The sequence below is a fragment of the Bos grunniens genome, chromosome 28 (genome assembly GCF_055505025.1).
Source record: "Bos grunniens cultivar Pamir isolate PY7600 chromosome 28, Bosgru_T2T1.0, whole genome shotgun sequence".
Classification (NCBI taxonomy): Eukaryota; Metazoa; Chordata; class Mammalia; order Artiodactyla; family Bovidae; genus Bos; species Bos grunniens.
This window is the reverse complement of record NC_141192.1, coordinates 27,955,447-27,967,655: the sequence shown is the minus strand read 5'-3', so window position 1 is coordinate 27,967,655 and position 12,209 is coordinate 27,955,447. Positions and strand designations below refer to the sequence as shown.

The 12,209-nt window shown below is 37.2% G+C and overlaps 1 protein-coding gene across 5 annotated transcripts in view; it reads right to left on the bottom strand.

Moving 5' to 3' along the window:
* The window catches only part of RTKN2 (rhotekin 2), a 112,520-nt gene that overhangs the window by 19,250 nt on the left and 81,061 nt on the right, over window positions 1–12,209 (bottom strand). The window lies entirely within an intron of this gene.

Sequence of the window (12,209 nt, the reverse complement as noted above, 5' to 3'; positions counted from 1 at the left end):
CGTGTCTGACTCTTTGCAATCCCACGAATCACAGCACTCCAGGCCTCTCTGTCCATCACAACTCCCGGAGTTTACCCAAACTCATGTCCATCGAGTCGGTGATGCAATCCAGCCATCTCATCCTCTGTCGTCCCCTTCTCCTCTTGCCCCCAACCCCTCCCAGCATCAGGGTCTTTTCCAATGAGTCAACTCTTCACATGAGGTGGCCAAAGTATTGGAGTTTGAGCTTCAGCATCAGCCCTTCCAATGGCTGATAGCCATAAGTACCACTAAATCTTTATAACACGAGAGGATTTTTAAAGGTACAAATGAAACAGAAGATATCATCTGAATTAACTTCAATATGTTATCATCCAAAATAATTTAACTAGTGAGAAACTTTTTTCAACCAAGAAAGTGTATATCAAAGAAAAAGTGATTAAAAAGTTTCTGATAATGTCAGAAAGTTCATGCAATCAGTTTTTCACTGTGGAAAAAGTATCAGTAATAGTGCTCAGGACTTCACTTCCCAACAAGGAATGAATTAGAAAATACATGGTGCATTTTAGGACTGGCAGTCACTACGGGCTTGCACAATGTGTACATGTGGTGAGTTTCTCCTCCAGCAGGGTGTGAAGGCGAACAACGTGGGTATTCTTGCCCCCATTATTTACACCAACTAAAACACTGCCTGGTACCCACTAACTGATTGAGAAATATTTGATGAATAAATGCATAACAAAAGAGTCACTCTGATAGCAATTAAAAGTTTGCTACTGAAAGACTCAGATCCTAGAGATAATCCATAGTCAGTCTTTATAGATGAGCAAACATGTTCTGAGATAAGTGTTCTCTCCAAGGTCAATTTCTTGTTTTGCTTTTGCTAATTCCAAAACTTTTAGCTGATCTGAGAGGCTTTACAATAATACAAATACAATCTGAGAAGTCAATTTTGTAACAAAATACAATTAACTCAAGTCAAAAAGTTTTTCATTATTTTGAGTTAAAACTGTACTTTAACTTCTCTGTTTCTGTGGTAATGGAAAAATACCATATCAGAAATAGATGTATAATTTGTTTATCTTACTTTTGAATATGTGACTTTTAAAATGTCTACTATATACTCCGATTTTTATACTATATACTATGATTTTTAAATACTCTTTCCTACTAAATGGAATCAGAGTTCTTTAGAGAAATGGTTCATTTCCAGCCTGGCTCAAGAAATAGAATAAGCCTGGAACATCTTTCCTACCAGAAATCAAAGATTACTAAGGTTGTATCAAAAAGACTCAAGAGTAAACTTGAAGATGCTTCCAGTAGCCAATTAGAGGGCAACTGAACGTCAATAAGAATTACTACAGAAATGGTTTGATGCATGGAAAGTCTTAAAATCCACAAATTCATGATATTTAAAAACTAACTCATTGATCACCTCTGAAGGATGCTTGGGAACCACCTCATAGTTTTGGTAACTAGTGTATTAACTGTTGGAGAAGACTCTTTAGAGCCCCTTGGATTGCAAGGAGATCAACCCAGTCAACCCTAAAGGAAATCAACCCTGAATATTCATTGGAAGGACTGATCCTGAAGCTCCATCACTTTGGTCACCTGATACAGACAGTCAACTGATTAGAAAAGACCCTGATGCTGAGAAAGATTGAAGGCAGGAGAAGTGGACAATAGAGGATGAAATGGTTGGATGGCATCACTAAGTCAAAGGACATGAGTTTGAGCAAGCTCTGGGATATGGTGACGGATAGAGAACCCTGGTATCCTGCAGTCCATGGGTATGATGCAGAGTCGGACACGACTGAGCGACTGAACAACAATGAAGTATATAAATGCAAAAATACAAGCGTTTATCCCGCCTTTCCTTTAAGAATTGTCCTTCAACCTAATAGCTGATAAAGCTGAGATATGCCAGCAAATAAACGAAAGAATGTTAAAAACAGCACCAGTTTGGAATCCCTGATGAAATAAAGAATTTATATAATGTTCATCAACAGACATTAACATGACTGGAAGACCCAGACAGTATTATACATCTATTGATAAAAGAGTCACATATATTCTTACCAACAAACCAACTGTTGTTATTGCTTAGTCACTAAGTCATATCCGATTCTTTGTGACCCCATGGACTGCAGCACACTGGGCTTCATTTGTCCTTCATTATCTCCCAGAGTTTCCTCAAACTCATATTCATTGAGTTGGTGATGTCATCCAATCATCTCATCCTCTGTCTCCCCCTTCTCCTTTTGCCTTCAATCTTTCCCAGCATCAGGGTCTTTTCCAATGAGTCTGCTCTTTGCATCAGGAAACCAAAGTATTGCAGCTTCAGCATCAGTCCTTCTAATGAAAATTTAGGGTTGATTTCCTTTAGGATTGACTGGTTTGATCTCCTTGCTGTCCAAGGGACTCTCAAGAGTCTTCTCCAACACCACAGTTAAAAAGCCTCAATTCTTCAGTGCTCAGCTTTCTTTATAGTCCAACTCCCACATTCGTACATGACTACTGGAAAAACCATTGCTTTAACTACACGGACCTTCGTCGTCAAAGTGATGTCTCTGTGTTTTAATAAGCTGTCTAGGTTTGTCATAGCTTTTTTTCTAAGGAGCAAGCATCTTTTAATTTCATGATTGCAGTCACTGTCCACAGTGATTCTGAAGCCCCAAAAAATAAACTCTGTCACTTTCTACTTTTTCCCCATCTATTTGCCATGAAATGATGGGACTGGATGCCATGATTTCAGTTTTATGAATGCTGAGGTTCAAGCCAGCTTTTTCACTCTCCTCTTTCACTCACCCTCATCAAGAGACTTTTTAAGTCCTCTTCTCTTTCTGCCATTAGGGTGGTATCATCTGCATATTTGAGGTTGTTGATATTTCTCCTGGCAATCTTGATTCCAGCTTGCGATTCATCCAGCCTGGCATTTCACATGATGTACTCTGCACATCATGTTAAATAAGTTAAAGAAGTTAAATAAGCAGGGTGATGATATACAGCCTTGATGTATTCCTTTCCAAATTTAACAAGTCTGTTGTTCCATGTTCAGTTCTACCTGTTGCTTCTTGACCTGCATAAAGGTTTCTCAGGAGGCAGGTAAGATGGTCTGGTATTCCTATCTCTTCAAGAATTTTCCACAGTTTATTGTGACACAAAGACTTCAGTGTAGTCAGTGAAGCAGAAGTAGATTTTTTCTGGAACTCTCTTGCTTTTTCCATGATCCAGTGGATGTTGGCAATTTGATCTCTGGTTCCTCTGCCTTTTCTAAATCCAGTTGTATGTCTGGAGGTTCTCAGTTCACATACTGTTGAAGTCTAGGTTGACAGACTTTGAGCATTACCTTGCTAGCATGTGAAATAAGCACAATTGCACAGTAGTTTGAACATTCTTTGGCACTGTCTTTCTTTGGGATTGGAATGAAAACTAACCAATGAACAAACCTAAACCTGCTTCAGAAACAGAAAGAAAAAAGACAACTTGAAGATGCAATCAGCAAACTCTGGACTATAAAAACTGTGTAAGATAAATGACCAAATTTCTTCAACAAACAAATTGTGTGTAATTGTGTGTGTGTGTATATGTAAGAGAGAAGGCAGGGTGATGGTGGAATGAATGCCAACTGATTAAGAAATTTAGGAGACCTAATCAGTCAACTGCAGTATATGGGCCTTATTTGGATCCTGATTCAAAAAGCTGTTAAAAAAATCACAAGACAGAAATTTGAACACTGTCTGGATTTTTGATAACACACTATCTTTATATATAACTATAGATTTTCTTAAGTATGGCAATAGCAATATTTACAAGTAAAATGATATGATTGCTAGAATTTGCTTCAAAATAATCCTATGGTGGAGGTAATATTCTTTCTACATTTTGTCTTGAAATTTTTTCCAAAAAAAAAAAAACAAACCATAAAATACAACTACAAAAATGAACTGCCTGCTTTCTTACTTATAATACAAAGATAAGATTGCACTCACATCTTCCTCAGAAACATGTTGTAAAGATAAATGAGTTCTTTGAAAGATGTCTGGGCTAAAGTCTTATTAATCAGGCATGAAGACAAAATTGTTGATGGCTAAAAACAAGCTTTAGAACTTATACATACTCTAATGACAAAGAAGGCATACCTTCTACAAACATATGGCAAGGAATGTTTGAAATAAAGCATAACCATAAGTTAAAATAAGTACTGGGTGTAATTAGCATTAGTGTGATATAATTATTTTCAATTTATGTCAGTGAAATTAGATGCAAACTCTGAAGAAAAAGGTTGCTTAAAAAATTATTTTTGCTGTATTTAATAAAGGAAAATCTAAATAGTTGATAGGGTTCATACATTAAAAGGACTAACATAATCAGAAGAAAATCCCGTGTGCTTCATGATAATTTTACTTGCTAGGGTCCATGATAAATATAATGGTTAAAAGCCATTTCAAGACGTTTAACAAAGGACTATCACACCAACTAGTGTTATTGACTTGTTTAGTACAGATTTTATTATTCATTAAAATGAAGTCATGCATAGTATTTAAATCAAGAAAAGACTATTGATCTCAAAGACTCACACTTCTTTTCCATTCCACTCCCCACCCCACTGGCAATGGATAAAACTTTGGCTAATAAAATGCTTTCAACAATGTATAGGAGATTCAGTGGCTCCAGTTAAGTACCCTTTATTGAGGATGTCTAGCTCAACAACATTCATAGGGAAGTTTTTTGAAGTTAAACAATCACTTTGAAGTAAATCATCCTTTCAAATTTGGATTGAAAAGAAAAGGGGAATAGCTTTTAGGCTTTTCTTTTCTTAATGTGACTATTTCCACAGATGGCTCCCTCTGAAAATTAATGAACTGACTTAGCCTTACAGGAAATGCCATTTAGAAGGACAAGAATTATAGTCATAGAAAAGATCCTATGATCAAAATAGCAGAGCTATTATTTATATACCTTAGCAACTGTAAAATTTATGCTTTCACATAATTTTTAAAGCAGCATTAAGCAAAATTACTATTTTCTAAATCATGAGAGAAGACAATCAAAAGAAAGGAATTTTGCTTTGTATTTAATATTTAACATTGTTAAGCATAAAAAGAAAGATCTTAGAGACCCAGTATTGGAAATACACTGACAAGTGAAACAAAAACACTATTCTTAAAAGTTTTATGTGGTGCTTATCTGCTCTACCTATGAGAAAATACCAACTTGGCATTTATCAATGATCCTATTTATTTAAGAACACATTAATAGCACATCTTCCCTTAGAAATTTACAAATTAAGCAAAATAATTAAAACATCTACGTTATACTTCCCTCACGGCTCAGACAGTAAAGAGTCTGCCTACAATGTGGGAGACAGGGTTCAGTCCCTGGGTCAGGAAGATCCCCTGGAGAAGAAAATGGCACCCCACTCCAGTACTCTTGCCTGGAAAATTCCATGGATGGAGGAGCTTGGTGGGCTACAGCCCATAGTGTCGCAAAGAGTCAGACACGACTGAGCGACTTCACTTACTTACTTACCTTATATTTAAAACCAAGGGAGGAAGGTTCAGGATGGGGAACACATGTATACTAATTAAATAAAAATTAAAAAAAAAAAAAATGCTGACTTACTTTCCTGAAAAAAATAAAATAAAATAAAACCAAGTAATTTAAAACACTGAGTAGACTGCATGGATTGAAATTTATGAGTTTATCATAATATTGGAGGTGGGACAGGACAATAGAAATGACACTCATATGCTACATCTGGCGGAGGTAATTCTACTCTAATACATGTTGCCAATATCAATATAATGTCAACATGTAAGACCAACTCCTTATTCTGAAAATTGGTCATTAACATTAAACATGAATCTAGCCTTTTCAGGAGTGACATAATTCATTCTTCTTTATAAAAGAGCACCAGCTAACACATATAGAGGAAGCACAGTAGGGAGAAAAGTATATGCAATCTCCAAAGTAATAACTGGTCTAGATAAGGGCAATCAGTGCATTAAAACCATGTGAAAGGTTGTTGGACAACAAACATATTTACACTCTGGCTAAATCACCGAACTGACTACTTGCTAACTATAAAGACAAAAGTTAACGTTTATTTTGAAGAGAGCTAGCAGTCATCACCTTAATCAAGTCATTAAACTTGTCATTGCCAACAGTGAGACAACCTGACACCATGTGACTCTGAACATAATGTCCTATAAAGTATTTGACATTATCCCTGAAATATTTTAATAAAAATGTGTAAAATGAATTTAATCAAGTCTCTAGACCTAATTTACAGTTTAGAAGAAGTTAGGATGCATAATTGTTGAAGTGGCCTAGATTGAAAGTGAAAGCTAAAAAGATATTTTAGCGACAATGGGGAAGCGTGATTATGGACTGGACACTAGATGATACATAGGAAACCCTCCTAATCTGCCCAGCTGGGGTGATAGAATTATATATACACACATAATTCCATACATATAAATATAAATTATATAATTTGAGAGGCTCCTGTTTTTAAAAGGTGCATGTTGAAATATTCAGGGATGAATTAACAATACTGGAGACTTATGTTCAAGTGTCTCCAGAAAAAAAAATAGATAAAAGATTTTATAAAACTTTCAGCTAAATTAGGTCCAATAATCCAATGTAAAACATGGTGACTATAGTTGATAACAGTACTGTATAAGTGAAACTTTCTAAGAGAATAGACTTAATGTTCTCATAAAAAATATCTAAACAAACTATAATCCAATAATGATTTTAATAATGATTACATAACTGTATCTTATTTGTCAAAATTATCAAACTATACCCTTAAAGACTTCCCTGGTGACTCAGAGGGTAAGGAGTCTGCCTGCAATGCCAGAGACCCAGGTTTGATCCCTGGGTTGGGAAGATCCCCTGGAGAAGGAAATGGCAACCCACTCCAGTATTCTTGCCCGGAAAATCCCATGGACGGAGGAGCCTGGCAGGCTACAGTCCATGGGGTCACAAAGAGTCAGACATGACTGAGCGACTTCACTTCTATACCCTTAAAATTGGTGAATTTTATTTTATGTAAAGTATACAACCATAAAGCTGATTAAAAATTAAATACTACAAAAAGTGTTTAACCCACTCCCCAAAAAAGAAAAATAAAGAAATAAAGCAAATATGACAAAATTGTTAATGGGTGACTCTAGATGAAACACAAGTGTTCACTGAGGTGTTTTTTTTTACAACTTTTCTATAAATCTGAATAATCTTATAAGTTGAAAAAATAAGTAAAAATTGCTTTAATAAAAAATGTATCTACCTCTGTTTAATTTTGTATATATATTCTTTCTGTCTTTTCTTTCCTCTCAACATATTTGTTACTTTTGTTTGCATTGCTTTATTCCCCACTTGGCACCTTGCTTTAGTTTTGTTTTCCAGTTTGTGCTTTAGTTAGTTTTGTTCTTAACTGGTAGATGTAATTTTTGATTTCCTTTGTTTGCCAGGTCAATCTACTGTACTTTATTTTTGCTAGACTGTTTTGATTTTGCTTATGGGTGTGTGTATATATATATATATATGTATATTCCATTATTTTAATTATTATTTGACTGATTTTGTAACTGCCATTTGTATGGGATTCAGCTTTGGTTTCTTGTTTTCAGGTATTTGTTTTAATCTCACTTAATGCCATAACAAACCATTTCTGAAATCTTCATTCCTGACCAGAGATCAAGCCCTGAGCCTTTGGAGTGGGAGCAATGACTACAAAATCCTAGACTACCAGAGAACTAACCCTCAGGAGTATCAAATAGTGAGAACTCACACAAAGGAAACCCCTTGAATACAAGACTTGGCATCACCCAACCATCAGTAGCACCCTGTGCAGGATGTCTCATCTAAACAACAAACGAAATAAAAGTACAAACCCAATCACCAAGCAGACAGGATCACCACCTCACTCAGCCTTGCCCACCAGAGGAAAAACAAAACAAACAACAACAACAAAACTCAGCACAAATCTTATGCTATAGGAAGCTCACACAAACCAATGGACCAAACTTAGGAGGGCAGAAACCGAAAGGAAGACAGAATTCAACCTTGAAGCCTGGGAAAAGGACACCTCAAATCCAATAAGTTAAAAGAAAAAAATGTAAAGACAGAGAAACACTACACAAATGAAGGAACAAGCTAGAAACACAGAAGTCCAAATAAATGAAAATAGGCAAACTACCTAAAAAGGAATTCAGAATAGTGATAGTAAAGATCATCAAAAACCTTGAAAACAGAATGGAGAAAATGCAAGAATCAATTAACAAAGACCTAGAAGAATTAAAGAATAAACAGAGAGACAACACAATTACTGAAATTAAAAATACTCCAGAAGCAATCAATAGGAGAATATCTGAAGCAGAAGAACAAATCAGTGAGCTGGAAGATAAAATGGTGGAAATAATTTCTGAAGAGCAGAATAAAGTAAAAAGAATGAAAAAAACTGAGGATAGTCTCAAAGACCTCTGGTATAATATCAAACACACCAACATTCAAATTATAGGGGTCCCAGAGGAAGAAGAGAAAAAGAAAGGGTATGAGAAAATTTTTGGAGATTATAGCTGAAAATTTCCCCAACATGGAGAAGGAAATAGTCAATCAAGTCAAGGAGCTACAGTAATCAAAGCAGTACAGTACTGGCATAAAAACAGAAATACAGACCAATGGACCAGACAGCAAGTCCAGAGATAAACCCACACCTCTGGTCGAACTAAGCTATTACAGACGAGACAAGACCATACAATGGAGAAAAGAAAGTGGCTTCAATAAGTGGTGCTGGAAAAACTGGACAGCTACATGTAAAAGAATGAAATTACAATACTCCCTCACACTATACACAAAAATAAACTCAAAATAGACTAAAGACCTAAATGTAAGGCCGAATACTGTAAGACTCTTAGAGGAATACACAGGCAAAACACTCTCTGACTGTAAATCAAAGCAATCTTTTTGAACAACACCCTAGAGTAATGAAAATAAAAACAATAATAAACAAATGAGACCTAATTAAACTTAAAAGCTTTTGTATAGCAAAGGAAACCATAAACAGAACTAAAAGAATACCCACAGAATGGGAGAAAACATTTGCAAACAATGAGACTGACAAATAGACAAAAAACACATGCAGTTCAATTAAAAAAAAAAAACACACACAACAAAAAAACCCAATTAAAAACTGGACAGAAGCTCTAGACAGACATTTCTCCAGAGAAAACAAACAAATGACCAAAAAAGCATGTGAAAATATGCCCAACATCACTAATTATTAGAGAAATGCAAATCAAAACTACAATGAGTATCACTTCACACTGGTCAGAATCAAAGTGAAAGTGTTAATCGCTCAATCGTGTAAGCCTCTTTGCAACCCCATGGACGGTAGCCCACCAAGCTCCTCTATCCATAGAATTATCCAGGCAAGAATACTGGAGTAGGTAGCCATTCCCTTCTCCAGGGTATCTCCCCCACCAAGGATCAAATCCCAGGTCTCCTGGATTGCAGGCAGATTCTTTACCAGCTGAGCCACCAGGGAAACCCCCACTGGTCAGAATGGTCACCATCAAAAAATCTACAAACAATAGATTGGAGAGGGAGTGGAGAAAAGGGAACTCTCCGGTGCTGTTTGGGAATATAAATTGGTAGAACCACTGTGGAGAACAGTATGGAGGTTTCTTAAAAAACTAAAAATAAAGCCATCATATGATCCAGCAATTTCACTCCTGGGCATCTACCCAGTTCAATTCAGTCGTTCAGTCGTGTCTGATTCTTTGTGACCCCATGGACTACAACACACCAGGCCTCCCTGTCCATCACAAACTCCACGAGTTTACCCAAACTCATGTCCATTGAGTTGGTGATGCCATCCAACCATCTCATCCTCTGTCATCCCCTTGTCCTCCTGCCCTCAATCTTTCCCAGCATCAGGGTCTTTTCAAATGAGTCAGCTCTTCGCATCAGGTGGCCATGTATTGGAGTTTCAGCTTCAACAATAGTCCTTCCAATGAACGCCCAGGACTGGTCTCCTTTAGGATGGACTGGTTGGATCTCCTTGCAGTCCAAGGGACTCTCAAGAGTCTTCTCCAACACCACAGTTCAAAAGCATCAATTCTTCGGCGCTCAGCTTTCTTTACAGTCTAACTCTCACATCCATACATGACCATTGGAAAAACCATAGCCTTGACTAGATGGACCTTTGTTGGAAAAGTAATGTCTCTGCTTTTGAATATGCTATCTAGGTTGGTCATAAGTTTCCTTCCAAGGAGTAAGCGTCTTCTAATTTCATGGCTGCAATCACCATCTGCAGTGATTTTGAAGCACAGAAAAATAAAGTCTGACACTATTTCCACTGTTTCCCCATTCATTTCCCATGAAGTGATGGGACCAGATGCCACATTGAGCTTTAAGCCAACTTTTTCACTTTCCTCTTTCACTTTCATCAAGAGGCTTTTTAGTTCCTCTTCACTTTCTGCCATAAGGGTGGTGTCATCAGCATATCTGAGGTTATTGATATTTATCCTGGCAATCTTGATTCCAGCTTGTGCTTCTTCCAGTCCAGCGTCTCTCATGATGTACTCTGCATATAAGTTAAATAAGCAGGGTGACAATATACAGCCTTGACTTACTCCTTTTCCTATTTGGAACCAGTCTGTTGTTCCATGTCCAGTTCTAACTGTTGCTTCCTGACCTGCATATAGGTTTCTCAAGAGGCAGGTCAGGTGGTCTGGTATTCCCATCTCTTGAAGAATTTTCCACAGTTGATTGTGATCCACACAGTCAAAGGCTTTGGCATAGTCAATAAAGCAGTAATAGATGTTTTTCTGGAACTCCCTTGCTTTTTCCATGCCAATGGATGTTTGATCTCTGGTTCCTCTGCCTTTCCTAAAACCAGCTTGAACATCTGGAAGTTCACGATTCACGTGTTACTGAAGCCTGGCTTGAAGAATTTTGAGCATTACTTTACTAGCGTGTGAGATGAGTGCAATTGTGTGGTAGTTTGAGCATTCTTTGGCATTGCCTTTCTTTGGGATTGGAATGAAAACTGACCTTTTCCAGTCCTGTAGCCACTGCTGAGTTTTCCAAATTTGCTGGCATATTGAGTGCAGCACTTTCACAGCATCATCTTTCAGGATTTGAAAGAGCTCAACTGGAATTCCATCACCTCCACTACCTTTGTTCATAGTGATACTTTCTAAGGCCCACTTGACTTCACATTCCAGGATGTCTGGCTCTAGGTCAGTGATCACACCATCGTGATTATCTTGGTCATGAAGCTCTTTTTTTGTACAGTTCTTCTGTGTATTCTTGCCACCTCTTCTTAATATCTTCTGCTTGTGTTAGGTCCATACCATGTCTGTCCTTTATTGAGCCCATCTTTGCATGAAATGTTCCCTTGGTATCTCTAATTTTCTTGAAAAGAAATCTAGTCTTTCCCATTCTGTTGTTTTCCTCTATTTCTTTGCATTGATCACTGAGGAAGGCTTTCTTATCTCTCCTTGCTATTCTTTGGAACTCTGCATTCAGATGGGTATATCTTCCCTTTTCTCCTTTGCTTTTCGCTTCTCTTCTTTTCACAGCTATTTGTAAGGCCTCCCCAGACAGCCATTTTGCTTTTTTGCATTTCTTTTCCATGGAGATGGTCTTGATCCCTGTCTCCTGTACAGTGTCTCAAACCTCTGTCCATAGTCCATCAGGTACTCTGTCTATCAGATCTAGTCCCTTAAATCTATTTCTTACTTCCACTATAAAATCACAAGGGATTTGATTTAGGTCATACCTGAATGGTCTAGTGGTTTTCCCTACTTTCTTCAATTTAAGTCTGAATTTGGCAATAAGGAGTTCATGATCTGAGCCACAGTCAGCTCCTGGTCTTGTTTTTGCTGACTGTATAGAGCTTCTCCATCTTTGGCTGCAAAGAATATAATCAATCTGATTTTGGTGTTGCCCATCTGGTGATGTCCATGTGTAGGGTCTTCTCTTATGTTGTTGGAAGAGGGTGTTTGCTATGACCAGTGGGTTCTCTTGGCAAAACTCTATTAGTCTTTGCCCTGCTTCATTCCGTATTCCAAGGCCAAATTAGTGTGTTACTTCAGGTGTTTCTTGACTTCCTACTTTTGCATTCCAGTCCCCTATAATGAAAAGGACATCTTTTTTGGGTGTTAGTTCTAAAAGGTCTTGTAGGTCTTCATAGAACCATTTAACTTCAGCTT